The sequence below is a fragment of the Notamacropus eugenii genome, chromosome 1 (assembly GCF_028372415.1).
Source record: "Notamacropus eugenii isolate mMacEug1 chromosome 1, mMacEug1.pri_v2, whole genome shotgun sequence".
In the NCBI taxonomy this organism is placed as follows: Eukaryota; Metazoa; Chordata; class Mammalia; order Diprotodontia; family Macropodidae; genus Notamacropus; species Notamacropus eugenii.
In genome coordinates, this window is record NC_092872.1 from 595004225 (window position 1) to 595022040 (window position 17816).

At 39.8% G+C, this 17816-nt stretch overlaps 1 protein-coding gene and 1 long non-coding RNA gene across 8 annotated transcripts in view; one reads left to right on the forward strand and one right to left on the reverse strand.

The window, feature by feature from the left end:
• Positions 1-14028: 14028 nt before the first annotated feature.
• On the reverse strand, positions 14029-16497 carry LOC140520573 (uncharacterized). The gene is made up of 2 exons (XR_011972576.1): positions 16104-16497; positions 14029-15822 (listed from the first exon to the last, which is right to left on the reverse strand). It is a non-coding gene; the product is annotated as an uncharacterized lncRNA (long non-coding RNA).
• A 370-nt stretch (positions 16498-16867) lies between these two features.
• The window catches only part of RIN2 (Ras and Rab interactor 2), a 244203-nt gene continuing 243254 nt past the window's right edge, over positions 16868-17816 (forward strand). For 6 of the 7 annotated variants that reach the window (XM_072634565.1, XM_072634562.1, XM_072634566.1 and 3 more), the window contains exon 1: positions 16897-17136. The gene's annotated coding sequence lies outside the window, so the exon portion shown is untranslated. Of the gene's footprint in view, positions 17137-17816 lie in introns of all 7 variants that reach the window. The other variant, XM_072634569.1, reaches the window with a different exon arrangement.

Consider the following 17816-nt stretch of genomic DNA (forward strand, 5'->3'; position numbering starts at 1 on the left):
GTTTTTCATTCCTCAGTTATAAATGAAAATCCCTTGGAAGAAGTTGAGAAGTGATTAAGGGTGATACTATGATATAAATAATTAATCACATCATCTTTTCTGAAAGCATTTTGTTTCTTTTGTAGTGGAGAGAAAGCAAAAGGCATTGAGTACCTTGATAGATGAAGGAGAGTGACATCTGGGAATACCAAAAAGAGCTCTTAGGAAACCAAAGAGAATGTTTGCCTACTATGCAGTTATGTTTAGAGCCAACCTTGCCTAGAATAGTTCCATTTGGTTGGAGACAGAGAATAATAAAAGGCCAAAGGCATGGGTCACTTCCTGTATATCTACAGTGGTCCTGGGAATCCAGGGGTCGGTGTGAGGGCACCTATGTCTGTTAGACCCTGGAAAGTACCAAAGGTTCTTGCCAACTGCATCATCTTACATCATCAAAGTTTATAGGCAGCAGGGATCTTAGAGTTTATCTAGTATCACTCTCTAATTTTGCAGATAACAAAGTGGAAAATCAGTCTTGGAACTTAGATCCTCTAATTTCAAATCTAGTACACTTTCTAATAGACTATAGGGCTAACCTTGCTCAGTAACTATATTGATGTAGATATATAGATGTCTGTGTGTGTGTGTGTGTGTGTGTGTGTGTGTGTGTGTGTGTGTGTGTGTGGTTATAGGACAGAGAACTTCAACTAAACTTAGCCTGAGCTGGCTCTCTAGAACCCAATTTAGTTTACCTGTAAGCCTAAGCCTCCCTCCTACTGATTCCTTTGTTTATTTTTGTTAGGCATGTCTTAATTGCCACCACCATCCTTTCTCTGTCCTTACTTCATGTCTTTTTCTTCCATATAGCCAGAAGGAACCACAGATTTCCATTTTTCTCCCCTATCCTTCTAATCCAGAAATAAGCACACAACACATGAGTAGAGGTAACTAGGTGGTGCAGTAGATAGAGCACTGGCTTTGGAGTTAAGAAGACCTGAGTTCAAATGAGGTCTCAGATACTTAATAGCTACATAACCCTGGGAAACTCAGTAAATCTTTGTCTGTCTCAGTTTCCTCATCTGTAAAATGGAGATAATGATGGTATCTATCTCCCAGGGTTGTTATGAATATTAAATGAGACAATATTTGAAAACCTATATAAATGCTAGCTATTATTATTTCCTTTAAGGCTTTTATGACAAGTATATATTTGAGCTTAAATGGGGGGGAGGGGAAGGAAATATGTATACAAGGTTACAGGAGTCTTAAAAATTAATCCCATTCTTTCATTAAAATGGAAGAGCCAGATTTACATCATCCCTAACTTTCTCATTCATTGACTAGCACTCTTTTTTTACGTCTCTAAGAGACAATAACACTTCAAGTTTCCAGTTTTCTTTGGGAACTAGATTTCCCTGGAATTCATTTACTTTCACTTGAAGAAGGAAGTCCTACCCTACAGTCTTACTCCTTCTAGAAGAAATTATACAACTATGCTAACTAGATGCATTATAAATTCATGATATCCAACTTCAACTAGACCCTCACTACAGTAAAGCAGTCCTTTTACTCCTCCCTAAGTGATTCCCTATCTCACACCCAACAGAATCTACCTCAAACTTTCTCTTCCTTCCCTGTGCTTTATTACTCATAAATCGATCCTTCACTTTCATTGAGAATTCCAGTCCCTCCATCCCTGAGTACATTCCCAGGCCATTATCTTTGCTTGGACATCACTTTTGTCACTTTCAAATTTTGACCCTATGGTTAGCTATAGCATTTTCCAACTCTATGCTCTCCTTTGCTCTTGAATACTTTATTTTCTTGTCCTGTCATTGCTCATCTCTTGCCAAATATCAACTCAGGATTACTCTTACCAGTCTGCCTCCTCCAAATTGTTATACACTTCATGTTATCCAATTTCAACTGAGCATACAGATAGTAGTTAAACCTATAGGAGTTAATGAGGTTCAGACAGAGAGACAGAGACAGAGAATAGAGTGAGACAAAAGAGAGAGGAAGAGAGAGATAACAGAGAGAGAAGATAAAGGGGAATACCCACAGATAGGTGGTATGTTATGGATGATGAGTCAGGAAAGGCAATGAAGGACTCATTCAGGAAATGGATTAGAGGAAATTGCCTCTGATGTCTCTTCCAATTCTCAGATTGTGTGATTTTCTTAATTCTGTAAATTTAATTGACTCAAACTTTGTCATGCTCCTATAGTCCATTGAACCCAGAACATGAAGCAAAATGAACCACATACAAAATGAATCAACCATTTGAATTTGTTGAAGCCTAAGAACGCAAATTTAAAAAAAAAAAAATAGAACAAATACCTACTGAACCAATTTGGATCCAAAGCAAATTGACTGAAAAGGGGAACCAAAAAATTTTCGTAATCAAATTTGACTAGAACTGATAACTGATCTGGTTCAAATCTCTAATTTAAACTTCACAACTCATTACAGTTTCTGCATTTAACAAAGTTGCTGAATAGGGAGCTATAAGTGGACTGTGTTGTTGTTCAATCATTTCTGTCATATCTGACTCTTTGTGACCCCATTTAGGGTTTTCTTGGCAAAGATACTGGAATGATTTGCAATTATTTCCTTATCTGTGCCTGGCTCATTTTATAGATGAAGAAACCAAGGCAAACAGAATTGAATGACTTGTCCATGATCACATTCCTAGTAAGATGGGTCTTCCTGACTCTGGGCCTAGCACTCTGTCCACTGTGCCACAGTATCTATGCAAAAAACTGTCAAGATATCTCCAAAATTTGCTGGTCTTATGCCACTATTCCTCAGGTAAAATAGCAAAGAAATGGTAAGAGTATGACAGGTCCCCTTGAAAAACCATCCTAACTAATTTATCAATTCAGATGAATTAATGTGGACAAAATGGAATTATTCAAGTTTGGATGATGACATCAAATTTCCATCCAGATGAGACATAACCTCTTTTGTTTTGTCATTCAAAATGTCTAGTAAATTCATGTGTGCTCTAGGTGATAAGGGTGTCATTTCTTTTGAATTAGTATATTCTAACATTTCAGAGCAATGCTCTCTGGTGTACCAGCCTGGAGGATGTCTTTTCTTGGTAACAGAGCATCATTGGGTTGAGTGACAGTGGAATGTTGGTGCCAGCGATTTAGTCCTGGGTCCATACTTTTTAAATCTCTTACTTTGAAATCATAATATAAATCACATTTTTGTACCTCTTTTATAATACTGATCAGTTTTTCTGTTTGACCTTTGACTAAACAGGACACACGATTGATTTCTCACTACCACCCAGTAAGTTAATGTATTATATACATTGATATATGTGAAGAGGAAGCTATGTCCTATTGACGGCATTATTTAGAATCATGGATTCTTAAAAGTATACAAGACCTTAGAGGTCATGCGGTCCGTACTCTGTACAGGCGAAAAAAATTGAGACCCAGAAAAGCAAAATGATTTAACTATCATCATTCGAATAATCTTTTCACCATCCTACGTTTAACTGATTAAGTTAAATATCCTATCAGACTCAATATGCCTGGGATAGGAAAAAGGTACTTCCTAGTAAAAACCTAGTCTTAATTACAGCATTCTACAACTTCTAGTCAATTAGGAGCAGGGCATGGTTATATTACTAAAGGGAATATGACAATATGTATTCAAGAGCCCAAAATTTTGGCTCTGTGCTACCATTGTCTCACTCTGAAGTTCTGAGGCACTTGTCTGTGTTTCTGTTTTCCTACGTATAAAAAAACCCAGTAAAGTAATCTGGAATCCTTCCTGGAAGATTTTTCAAATATTAAGTAGTATGGTATATACCTTTATTGTATGGAAATCACCAAAAACATTAATTATCACATTTTTTAAAGAAGGCTCCTATATGCTTCCTTGTTAGAGAAATAGATTAGCTCACATTTCTAAAGTTATTTTAAGATCTTATACAGTGGCTTCCTCCCAGACTTGGAAAGTAGATAATTTATTATCCTATCTTTACAGATAGGAAACAGAAGTTCAGATAAGTGAAGATGACTTATCCAGAAAAAATAACTTAGATCAATGGGAGTCCAGGTCATGGAAACTAGCATGAATGTAGTTGGCCCCACTTTTTTTTTTTAGTTGATAGGAAACATCTAGTTGACAGCTCAGAGCTTAAAAAAAAATCTATACACATATATAGAAAAAACTACTGCCCTAAGGGGCAGGTGTAGCACCTTCTTGCAAGGAGGTTAGCCAGGACAAGAGGACTCAGGACCACTCCCATCTTCTTAAAGGACCTCATGCAAATGTGCCCGTACCCCCTGGTTCCAAATGCAGTGGTCAATGTTTCCTGCCTAGATTAGCACCTGGACATGATCAGAGGACTTTGTAGTTGCTATCATGGCACTAGGGTACTGGTACTAGGCTCTCAAAACTCTGCTTATTGCTATCCCTGCCTCAGTCATCTTCCCTGGCAGGTAAATTTACTCCGCTTTGCAGTTGTGTAATGGTGGAAACAGCACTGACCTGAGAGTCAAGAGCTTTGGGTTCGGGTTCTGGTTCTGTCTTTGTCATTTACTAGCCATGTAACTTTGGGTAGGCCAAAGAACCTTTCTGGGCTTCGGTGTCTTCATATACAAAATAAGGGGGTTGCGCTATATGAACTCTAAGATTTCTTTTACTTCCAACACTGATGATTTTATATGCTGAGTGAACCAGGCCTGTTGCTTTCTGGTTGCATGAGTCACATAAGTGAGGTAAACCAAGTAAACATATAGTATAAACACACACACACACACACACACACACACACACACACACACACACACACACCCCTCTTATCTCCTTCCTGCATCTTCTGTCAGAAAGGATAGAAGAGAATGAACAATACAGGTAAGGGGAAAAACATGTTCCAATCAACGGGAATGAGAATAAACTCACAGTTCTACAAGACAATGGTATAAACTCTGGGTTTACATTAACTAGATCCAAACTTGGGATTGGATTTAAGAATCATAAATTTTTTGGCTAATTTTGCCTATACTCAAAGTTCCTTCTCAGAAATTTCCAAATATCATTTATATCCTGGTATCCATAGATCTGGGTAAAAAGGTGCCCAGGTCCTATACAGGCACTCAAGGTAACACTGCATATCAGGTACAAGATAACCTTTATTTTACTATACATGGAGAAAGCATAAATGGAGAATGGAGAAAATATAAATGGAGAAAATGGAGAAAACATAAAAAGCTCATAAAACAATCAATGTAATTAACTTCCCTCACTAAGAAATTCAAACTTCCCCAGAGCCCACTCTCAAAGCACTACTCTATGGTTTGAACTCCCTTTGGAAGATAAACAAACTTGGGGTTGTTAGAGGACAATGTCTGACCTTTCTTGTGAATTTCAGTTTCACTTCAGAGACCCATACATATACATTTGAACTTGAGATACTAAGTCCCCAGTGAGTTAGACTTCCCTGAGAAGGAAAAGGGACTTGGGGTTGCTAGGGAGACAACCTCCTTCCAATTAGAATATTGCTCAAGTGGAAGGGAAAGCAAAATCAATGTTTTTTGTTCTCTGAAGTCATGGCTTCAGTCCCTTGTAGATCCTCCTGCTGGTGGGGATGGTGAAGGCACATGAACAAGCCTCTTCTCTCCAAGAGGCTGCTATAGGGACTATCTCTCTCCTCTGTATTCCTCAATGCTAAGGGTTCAGTTCCAATGCTGGTGTTATCTAGAATCTCCCACTTCCTTCAATGGAATTTAGGGTCTGGAAACTTTCCATTTGGGAAAAGTAGTTGAGAGCACATGGCTCTTTGCCTCAAGGCCACCATTAGTGGCTCTTGGAATAGACTTTGGGAGGGCAGTATGCTCTTAGTTCTGCTGCTCTCCAGTCTGAAATGGGCAAAAAGAGTCGAATTTTGCAAATGCTCTTTCTTATAGGCTAGTTTATCAAGGTGTCTTTGACCCACAAACAGTCTGAACCACCCATGTTATGCCATACTCAATCACATCCTCAATGAAGGATGCGTGGATCTATAGGCACTAATGGGCAGTCGATACCCTCCACCCTGAGATATAATCAATTTCCTGAACACAGGGAAGGTCGTAGAATGGATCACATGACTCTCTGGATTAACCCCCTACTAGGTCAAGTTTTTTGCTTGAGTGTCAGTTGATCCACAAGCATTTATTAAGTGCCTACTATGTGCCAAACACTGCACTAAGTACTGAGAATACAAAGAAAGATCAAAACCAAAACCAAACCAAACCCAGTTCCTTATCTCAAGGAGATCACAGTATAATGGAGGGAGAAAACATGCAAATAAATACACATGAACCAGAAAGATGTATAGGATAAACCGGGGATATTCAAGATTAAGGAGGGCTGGGAAAGGCTTCTTGCAGAAGGTAAGACTTGAAGGAATCAAGGGAAGCCAGGAAGCAGAGATAAAGAAGGAGGGTGTTCTAGGCATGGAAGAAAGCCAGGGCAAATGCACAGAATCAGGATATTGAGGTATAAGAAGGCTTGGAAAGGTATAAAGACTTCAAAAGTCAAACAAAGAATTTTACATTTGATCCTGGAGGCAACAGGTAACTACTGGAACCCAATTTAATAAATAGGGGAGATGACATGGTCTGACGTGGGCTTTAGGAAGATCAGTTTGACAGCTAAGTGAGGTGGACTAGAATGAGGAGAGACCTGAAGCAGGGAGACCAACCAGAAAGCTATCACAATAGTACAGGCAGAAGGTGATAAGGTTCCATACCAGGTTAGTAGCAATATTGATGAGAGGCAGGGGCAAAAATAAGATGTTACAAAGAAAGAAAATAATAATGATGACAATGATGATAATAGGGAAGTTAGAAAAGGTTTGGGAAGAAAAATAATGAGTTCAATTTTGGATATGTTGATTTTAAGATATCTATTTGACATTCAAGTCAAGATATCCAATTAGCACTTGGAGAACCAGGCCTGGAAATTAGGAGAGAGGGTAAGCCTGGTCAAGTAGATCTGAGAATAGTCAGCAGAGGGAAGATAATTGAATCCACAGGAGCTAAGGAGAACACCACACCAAGTAGGATAAAGGAAAAAGAGAATTGGGCTTAGGACAGAGCCTCGGGGAAGATACATGATTACTTGGTGAGACCAGGGTGAAGATTCACTAGATTTAAAGGGAGTGATCAGACAAGTGGGAAGAGAACTAAATGAAAGCAGGATCATGAAAACCTAGACAGAAGAGAACATAAAGGAAAATATGGTGGTTAACAATGTCAAAAGAGGATTGAGAAAAGGATTGTCACTGGATGTTGCAATGCGGAGTGGAGATTTGGGGCTGGCGAGTAATGCCATACCCTACTGACACATTTATGTTTCTACAATCTGTTTGGGTCTGTCATCTATTCAAAACCACTGCTTACAAGCTCCTGGATCTCTTCACCTCCTGACCAGAATTAAACATATGAAATTATATTAAGGAAAGAATATATTTACTTGAAATAGAATTCAAAATAAGTAACAAGGAGTTAAAAAATCTATCACGCAGTTTGCAAACTATCTCCTTCTATATCTCCAGTTATAGAAAATTATGAATATACTCATCTCCCCTCTGTATGTTATTTTATTACCACATTGCTGCAAGCTAGAAAACAGAAAACTTTGTTAATGACTTGCCCAGTGTAACAGCAAGGACCCCATGGGGCATACAAAGGAAGGCCTGCTGTAGAGGTTCTTAGATCTGCTTTTCTAAAAGGAAAACAACTTTTGAGGGGTCAACAATCACAAATATCATTCACTTAGTTCAGGGGAAAAAGTCAGCACCCTGAACCTCAGAGAAAATAAAGATCAACAGACAGGGTTTCCAACTGTCTGATCATAAGCAATACATACATCACAGATCAGCAGACAGATCCAACTGTTTGACCATTACATACATAGTTACCAGAGAGAGAAGCACCAACATCTGGGTTTTCAAAGCTGGGAGGCTCCCTAGCAGCTATCCAAAGTCTTGTCTGGCCAAACAAACACTTCAAGGGAGTAAGTCCCAAAGTAAAACCTCACCTCAGAGTATTTATACACTTTTCAGAGCTGGAGGGCAGCTGTGATCCAGTGCCTCAACAGAAATTAACAAAAGGTATTGAGGTCTTTTAATGGACAGAGAAGATCTTTAATTCTTAACACCCACCATTAATCTTAAATTACCCTTACACCCAGCTGAAGCATAGCTCTCACCCTAGTTTTCAAACTCCATGAGAACAAGGACATTCTTAACTATTTTTATATTGCCCCTACACTAACTAGTATGGTACTTTACAAAAATTTTTTGTCCTGCCTTTTTATTACATTGGTGTAGAGAACTTTTGGTGAGGAAACGTCTACCAATGTAACTCAGTAATGATTCTTCAACTTATTATTTTAGCAAATTTTCTGGGGCATTGAAAGTTTTAAGTGATTTGAACAGTCATATTACTAGTATTTGTCAGGAGTTTAACCTCAGATCTTTCAAATTTTGAGGCTGGTTCTCTATCTACTATTCCACCTGACTTTCATTTTACATAGGATGATCACTTATTACATGTTTATTGTATAGATGAACTGTATGATTGAATAAGAAGAGAAGTTGAAAGTGGCAAATTTTAATAATTTCAACTCATTTCAACACTTATTGAGCATTTACTTGTGCTGCTATTGTGCTAGGTACTAGGGAGAGGAAGAAAAGAAGGGAGGGAAGGAGGAAAAAATTAAAGAAGAAAGGAAGGAAGGAAGGGAAGAAAAGAAGAAGGAAGGGAAGGAAGAAGGGAAACTTGTACTTGGTCATTCAGGTATTCTTGTCAGGTGGGATTGAGAAGGCAAGACTTGCTAACTTCTAACTCATTTCTAACTTCTAATTCTTTCTAACTTCTAACTAACTAAAATTCTTAACTTGTTCTATCCAATACACTAACTTCTTTTCATGACACAACCTGGGAGGAAGGGATAATGATATAAATGAAAGAATCAAGATTCAAATTATTGTAATGAGCTTGAATACTGATTGGAAACCAGTAATACAAAATCTAATAGGAATCAAGGTAAAGTGCTACTTTTAGGCTCAAAAAGTCAATTACACACAGAATGGTGAAGACTTGAATTGGCTGTGGTTGGCATGAAAAAGATAATGTTTCCTTTCACAAATCACCAGATTCAATGAGTCAAGAGTGTGTACAATGCTACTACTAATAAAGTTAATTCAACTTGAGGCTGCTTTAGTAGAAATAAGAACAAAAGAGGTTTTTGTACCATTATACTCTTCACTTGGAGAGGTTATATATAGACTACTGTTTAATTCTGGATACTACATTTGAAGAAGGGGCTTAACAAACTGAAATATTTCTAGAGAGGGAATATCCAGAACAATGAAAGGACTAGAAACTATATTAGGAAAGGAATGGTTGAAGGCATTATTGATCATTTAGTCTGAAAAAAGAAGATTGTTGAGGATCTTAAAATATTTTAATATCTGTCACCTGTGGGAGGGCATCGACTTTTTCTTGGTTGTGTTAAAGAAGTAGGTTGGGGTTACCGGAGGCACATTTTAGTGTAACTGATGGAGAACTTTCAGGTAGTAGGAGCTATCTAACAATTGAAAGGGCTACTTTACTAAGTAGAGGAGGGACTTTTTGAGGAGAGACTGAATGATCACTTCTCAGAGATGGTATAGTAGAGGGTTCCTTCACTGAAAGGGAAGTTGGACTAAGTGGCCTTCAGGGCTTTTTCCAGCTCTAATATTCTGTGATTCTAACTTCCAGTACTTCTTATTTATATTAAGTAGTTCAATATACTACACAAACTATATGTTTGATCAAATGGTGCTTTATGATACCTCATGTTATTTTTAAAATTGCTACTTACATGTTATATTTTACACGATTCTAAATTTGTATGTTTGAAAGTCAGCTATCTTTAAATATAAGCAAACGTATATTTCAATGAATATGCTTTCATCAATGCAGGTATTAATCCCTCTGGCAGCGTAGGTAATGTAACAATGATGATTCTAATAATAATAATAACTGATACTTAGATAGCACTTTAAGTTTTGCAAAGTGCTAGATATACTACATCACATTGGAACCTCACAACAGCTCTGTGGGATAGGGACAACAAGTGTTTTTATCCCCATATATAAAGAAAGAGTTAGTGACTACAAAATCACAATACTAATGAATGCCAAAAATAGGATTTGAACCTAAATCCTCCAGAGACAAAATCCAATATGTTATCATTGTTCCATACTATCTGTCCAACATAACATAACATACTTATATATATATAAATTATATTTATATAACACTTTAAGACTTTCGAAGAGCTTTCATTGCAACAGCCTGATGAAAGAGATAGTGTTGATATTGTTATTCTCATTGTATAGATGAAGAAACTGAGGTTCTCTTTTTCTAATTTTTTAGGAGTTATTTTATTTAGTGAGGTTTTATACTTCTTATCATTTGACCAATTCTAATTTTTAAAGAGATATTTTCTTCAGCATTATTTGTGACTTTTTTTTAAATCAAATTGTTAATTTTCTTTTCATAATTTTCTTGGATGAAAATAGCTCTCACTTATTTTTTCCAATTTTCCTCTACTGCTCATTTTATTTTTTAAATCATCTTTTGCTCTTTTCCAAGCTCTTTTAGCAATTCTTACTGGTCTTATGTCCAATATTCACTTATCTTTGAAGCTTTGCATGTAGATGTTTTCAGGTCATTGTCATCTTTTGAATTTGTATCTTGAGCTTCTCTGTCACAGTTAGGTTCATTTTTGTAATTGTTGTTTGCTCATTTTTCCAATCTACTTTTTTACTTTGAACTTTATGTTAGAGTTGGACTGTGCTCCCTTCTGGGGGATGACTGCTCTCAGATTCTGTCTTTTATGTCTTTCTGCTGTTTTTACAGCTCAGCCTGGGAGCCTGTAAGTTTTTTGTGATTCTCCCATGGTATGATCCAGGAAGAGGTCTGTTTATTGCCCTACTGGTCTGCGTTCTGTTCTTTATACAAGCAGGTCTCCTACACCCTTGCCACTGTGACCTGGAACTGTCACTTGGAACTGGGTAATGTGTGAGAAAGCTGCTAGATGGCATCCATTCCTGCTCCCAGCGCTAACGCAGGGGTCCCTTGGGATCTCTTTCCCTTATCACCTACTTACTTACCACCTACTTACTACTACTTACCACCACCACAGCCTGGTGATGCTTCTGCTGCTCTACTTGCTCCTGGCCAGCTATCACCTGGACATCGACAAACTTTTTGTTTGTCTTCCTAACCCTTCTGTCCTATCTTCCAGCTCCAAGCTGAAAAAAATTATTTACTGTGATTTTTTTCTTGGCTTTCTTAATCAGAATTCAGTTTGGCAAAATTTCTAGATCATTGTAGAAAGGGTTTTGGGGAAACTGAAGCAAAGTTGCCAACCTCTCTATCATCTTGAATCCACCATTGAAATTGAATTTTTAAAAAGTGAAGTGACTTGTCCACTTTATAATACACATCTCTGACCTTGTAACATGCACAGTAGAAAGAGTATTAGACTTAGATTCAAGAAAACTGGTTAAATTTCTTACTCCATCTCTTACTAGCTTTATAACTGTGGGCAGAGTTTAATGTTGGAATGAAATGAAGTACTTGTAGGTCATTCTACAATTAACAAAATTGGCTCATATTTATTTTCTTCATAAAACAATATTTCTCCCAATGTACCCCTGAAGAAGAAAGGGCCAAAATGACGATAATGGAGAAAGTGGAAATAAAAGTTGAGGTTAAGAGAGTTTGATTGGTTTGTAGAGTGTGTGAGAAGTTCCTTGAAATTAGAGTGGAAATAAAATTAGAGCTTGATTGCAAAGGGCTTTAAGCACAGTAGAGAACTTTGCATTTTAATTTAATGGCCTTAGGGAACCCTTGAAGGTTTTTAAGAAGGAAAGCGATATGTCAGACAGGTACTTTAGGAAGATAAATCTGGCAGTTGTAGAGGATGATTGAAGGGAAAAGAGACTAGAATTTGGAAGATCAATTGGGAATCCACTGCAATAGTCTAGACATGAGGTTATTAGATGCTAACCTAAAGGTGATGGTCATATGAGTATAAAAGAAGGGAAGGATAAGGGAGTTTCTGTGAAAGAGGAATCAAGACTGATTGGATCTGGAGTGTGAGGAGAGTATTAGTATAGGTTGGTGGTGATCTCAAACAAAATGTAGATGTTTGGAGATGTGGTGGGTTTAGAGCAGGGATTAGTGAATTTGTCTTTGGACATGTTGAGTTTGCTGTACACATGGCATGTCAGTTACCGGAACCTTAGAGCTCATCTAATCCAATTCTCTCATTTGATCAAAGAGGAAACTGAGGCTCAGAAGTCACATGAGTAGTGCATAATAGGTACAGAATTTGAAGTCCCCTGCCTTCAAAGCTAGTGCTTTCTCCCCAGTACCATATCACATTGGTGATGTAGAATTGGAGAGAGAGAATAGGACTGGATGTACAGACCTGGAAGGAGAGGTGAGGGGGAAGATAGGAATCTGCGTATAGGAGATCACTGGGAGTTGATAAGATCTGAAAAAGAGAGGGTATGAAGAGAGAGGAAGGGCAGAGCTTTGGGGAATAACCTGGGTTATGGGGGCAGGACAGGATGATGATAGAACAAATGAGAATGAGAAGGAATAGTCAGATAAGAAAGAGAACCAAGAAAGAACAGAGACACAAAACCAAGATGGGAAGAAAGAATCTAGTTGGAGGGGATTAAGTGATGTCAGATGCGGGAGAGGTCAAGAAGAATGACAACTGAGAAAGGCCACTGGATTTAGTATTTGAGAACCTTGATAACACTGGAGAAAGTAGCTTTAGTTGAGTGTCATGTTCAGTAGTGGGAGGAGAAGAAATAGAGACAGTCATTGGCTTTTTTCTAGGAGCTTGGTTATGAAAGGAAAAACTTGAGGGAATAATATGGGGTCAAGTAAGGTTTTTTTTTAAGGTTGAGAGAGAAGAGAGTATGTTTGCAGGTAGCAGGGAAGGAACCACTGAATAGAGAAAGACTGAAAATTAAGTGCCTACTATGAGCAAGACCTTATAGCTTTCTCCAGTACCACACTGGAATAAAATTCTCGCCATGGATCACCACTCTCTTTACCCTGAGCCCTGCTATGAGTATAATCACCCCTACTTCTCTGTTCTATAGAAAGGTAAAAAAAATTGTTGAGATATCAGTTCTCTGGAATTTGCTAAAATTCTTTTGCATTTTTTAAAGGGAAAAGTATTTATTCCTTTTGAAATGACACTTTCTTGGCCAAGTTGATAACCAGCTGTTGGATGTGTCATGGGAGGCTGTCAACTTCTGACCTACTTGGCCATTCTTGTCACCAGGGTAACTGAGGTCAGAGGTTATACAAGCAAAACATGAAGTAAAACAAACAGAATTTTCAAGATTAATATTTTCAAATATCTCAGTATTTTGCTTTATCCAGTTCCCTCAAGTCCATTTCCATGGGAATAAGGATTCTCCACATAATAGTTAAAATATTTGTTACATGAAATATTTGTTTGAAAATATTTAATGAAGAAATGAATATGACCCCCACCAGTTATAAATGTCCTCACAACATTTTGGTATTATTCCTCCCCTCCCATGGAAGAAGAAGGGGAGCAGTTTACAAGGGATGCCACCAGCAAGGCCCAGGAAAAATCTTGGGCAAGGAATTTAAAGTGAGATCCGATGAGAAAAGATTGAACAAATGGCACTGGAGTTCATGACCACTTAGGTGGTATAGTGAATGGATAGAGTCCTACACTTAAAGTCAGGAAGAGATGAATTATCCCTCTGACATTTGCTCTTCAATGTCTTAGGGACAACTAGGTGGCCCAGTGGATAGAATGCTGGGCCTGGAGTTAGGAAGACTACCTTTGTGAGTTCAAATCCAGCTTCAGACACTTACTAGCTGTGCCACCTTGGGCAAGTCACTTAACCTTGTCAACCAGACTAAACCAGGCTCTAATTTGTGGGTAACTAGGGCTGAACAGAGCAGGCTAGAGACAGAAGAATTAGGAATCAAGCAAAAGTTTAATTTCAAAGTGAAGGAAACAGATTGCAAGCAAGGAGGCAAATTAGACACATGCCAGGCCCCACCTCTAGTAGGGAAACCTGCTTTAGTGTGACCAAATCTCAACACTTATACCAATGGTTGTGCAGTGAGCTGCAGCCCTGACAATGGAGAGGAAACAGTAACAATCGAACAAGTTTGATTCATAGCAGGGCTTCATGGCAGGAACATGGCTACTTGTCTGAGTTTGTCCGGTGCTTGTTGGGGCTCAGAGAACATCTGGTGCTGGTCAAAGTTATACAATAAATATGTAACTTTGCCAGAGGGTGAGATCATCTAGAGGGTGAGTGCAAAGTGCAAAGGATTGTTGTTATGCCAAGCTCAGGGCACAATCTTAGCTCTGGAAAACAGGGTGTCTCCTAATATCTTAACAACACTATTTGCTTCACTTTCCTCATCTGTAAAATGGCCAGAGATGGAAAAAGCAAACCATTCTAGTATCTTTGCCAAGAAAACTCCAAATAGACTCACAAAGAGTATGACATAGCTGAACAACAATAACATTTATTGCCTTAGTTTTCTCATCTGAAAAATAGGGACTTACACATAGTGCTATAGTGAGGTTCAAATAAAATATATAAAGTGCTTCACAAACCTTAAAATGTCATAAATGATTATTATGATGATCCAGGTTTTTATACTATATGTCCTTGCATATGACCTTGAATGAAACAGGTTAAGTAAAGGATGAAAGGGGTGGTGCTAGTGGGATATTGAAGGGGAGGCTGTCAGGAATGAGATTTAACTGGAGTATGTCTTGGACACACCCTTTAGTCTAGATTAAGTATCCCCCACTATTCATAAAAAGTAGGACCAAAAAAAGTAGGTGGTTACAATTGGCTGAATTCAGAGACACAGGAAGTTTCACTAGTAACTCAGAGGCCTTCTTACGTTGCGTGGAATGAATTAGAGGTATACATAGAAACCCTCACCTCCTTCCAGGCCTTGAGGACATTTTTTCCCTTTTTTTTTTTTTTTTGTCTTTGTATTTTCAGTTAGCCTGGTCACCTAAGCTTTGGCCCTAACTACTGTGCTTTGTACTTAGTATGGTACTTAGTCACTATCTGTGGAATTTAATTGAATGATGGGCATCTTATGCCTAAATCTATGTTTAGGCAGTATAAAATAGTATAAAAATCAATTAATTTGGAGTGGGAGGACCTGGGTCCAAACACTGTGGGACTCAGTGGTTGTAGTTTTCCTCTTCTTTAAAATGAGGGGATTGGTCTAGATCATATCTAAAGTCTCTTTCAACCCTAAGTCTATGATCCTAGAATACAGGGACCAAACTAGACCCCCATGATCTAGAGTGGATCTGACTCTCTGGGACATAGTGGAATTTAAGTCATTAAGCTGAGCTGAGACAAGGAAGGGAAATTGAGGGGAAGGAAAGATTAGGCAGAAAACACAGGAGGAGAATACATCTCTGGCATTTACTTCGGATGAACTTTTTCCTTACTCTAAGGCATTTGCTTTGCTTGAAATGGGGAGGGAAGCGTGAGAGGGTATCAACTTTCACTTTACATGTATTTTCTTCCAGCCCAATTCCTTCTTTCCAAAAGGAGAGTGGGGGTGGGGTGAGAAAATCGGAAATATAGTCTTTGCTGCCGAGCAGGTTTCATGGAATAAAGTCACCTGCTGGCTTTCGAAGTGGAGGCAAACACGTATGAAGAAAACTGCAGTGAAATCTTCCATCTTCTACGCCTTGATCTTTTTTTTATTGGAGAGTTGGAATCTAGAAGATAAACGCAAGAGAAATATCTTCTAAGAGAAATTTTAATTTGTCTTTCTGCTTTAGTGTGGGCTTTCAGGGTATATCTTTCAAAATGAAAGAATTACTTTCACACAGCTTTGAGATACTGAATCCTACAGTAACTAACTAGAATAATATATCCAAGTCTTAAAAGGCTCTGTTGCACTGAGGGGCAAGAAAAACAGAGTTAAATCTCCGTGAATAGCCCTGGATTCCGAAAGGTGTTTACTATTTCCTGATAACGTTCTGGTTCTACTGCTTACCGCTTCCTCGAATTCCCATGATCCACAAAATAGAGTTTTCAAAGGTTTCTCGCACAGCCCAGGAAAGCAGGTTAAAAGTTTTCTTTGCCTTTTTCAGCATGAGGTTTGCTGGGGAAACAGATCAAGGGTAGAAGTATCTATCCCTTAATCATGACGAAGCAAAACAACAATTCTAGAAACTTGACCCTATGCCTAGAGGATGCAGCATCTTTTTTTTTTTTTTTTTAAAGTGAACCCAGAACAAAGACAGGACATTGACAAGGGTTACACTGGGATCTGAGGCAGTTCCAAGAATAACTTGCCCTTTCTGTACCTTCCCTTCAAATTCCAGAAAGCTCTCAAGACTGTTTGCCAGAAGGATGTGCATGTTTGTGTTTAGTTTTTCAAGTGATAAAACGGGAATGGGGGTGGGGGTGTGTGTGTGTGTGGGGGGTGGGGTGGGGTGGTGTTTCAATGAAGGGCTAGCCCAGGACCTTGCAAACATTAATAAATGTTTGTCTAACTGAATTGAAATGCTTGTCTAGCCCACCCTCTGGGAAAAGCGGCGGCGCCAATGCGTGATGTGAATTTTGAAGCCAAGTTGACTCTTGGTATTAGATAAACTTTCTGATCCCAGTTCCTCCTCCCTGTGGCTTTCCACTTCGGCAAGAAAGGGGCGAGTGGGGACTGTGAGGAGGGGAAGGGGGGCGGAGTAGGAGATGGGGGTGTGTAGAAGGCGGGCGGCGCGGGGCGGGGGGGAAACTAGAGTCGCGCAGGCGCTTTCCCTTCTACCTCTTACCATCACCCCCCGCCCCCAATCCCCCGTCGGGGATCGCAGCCTCTGCTCCTGCGGGACGCCAATGCACTTGTAAAGGGAGGGCTGGAGGCAGACACAAAGCCTGGGCCCTCCCCCTCGGTGTCCTCCTCCTCCTCCCCTTCTCGGCTCGGAAGTCCTGCCCTGGTGCTGCGCTGGTGTCAGCCCGGGCCGAGGCTCTCCTCCTGTCCCCCACGCCCCCAGCCCAAACCTCAGGACCTGCCGGGAGGGCAGCGCAAGGTAAGGGGCAGCCGCAGCGCGAGATCCCCTCCATCCCCCCGCTCCCCTGAGCTTAGGCGCCGAGAGGGGGTTGTCCGCAGGGCAGCTCCGGAGCCGGCGAGCTGCCTTTTTAAAGGGGCCGGACGCAGCTCCCGGCTCTGGCTCGCTTTCTTTTCTCTCTTCTTATGCCTTTCTGCCCTTTTCCTTCTCTCGCCCCGAGACCGGAGGGGCGACAGGGGGAGGACAAAAGGAATGCGAGAACCAGAATTCTGGGTTATTTTTCCTGGGGATACAAAGGAGGGCTTGGAGGGGGATGGAGGAAGGTGTTGAGAAGATCCGCAGGGCTTGGTACGGGGCGATGGGGTGGGGGAGAAGTCTCTGGCCCTTAGGATCTGCGGGGTATCATTCCCACAGCAGTGTGCAAAGGTCCTGGGAACTTGGGCTGGCTTCGCCTCGCGTGAGACTGGCCCAGTGTGCGCAGGCACGCGGGGGTGGGGGGAATACCTTTAGTGAGGGAGGGGTCAAGGAGCCGAGACTCACCTCGTTGTGCCTGTGCTACTGGATTCCCTCTGATGCTACCTTCCATTTACTGTGCATGAATCTTGTACAATTATAGTTACTTCCATGTTTTCTCCCCCATTGGGGTATGAGTTCTTTGAGGGTAAAGACTGATTGTGTTTTTGCCTTTCCCCAGCACCTGG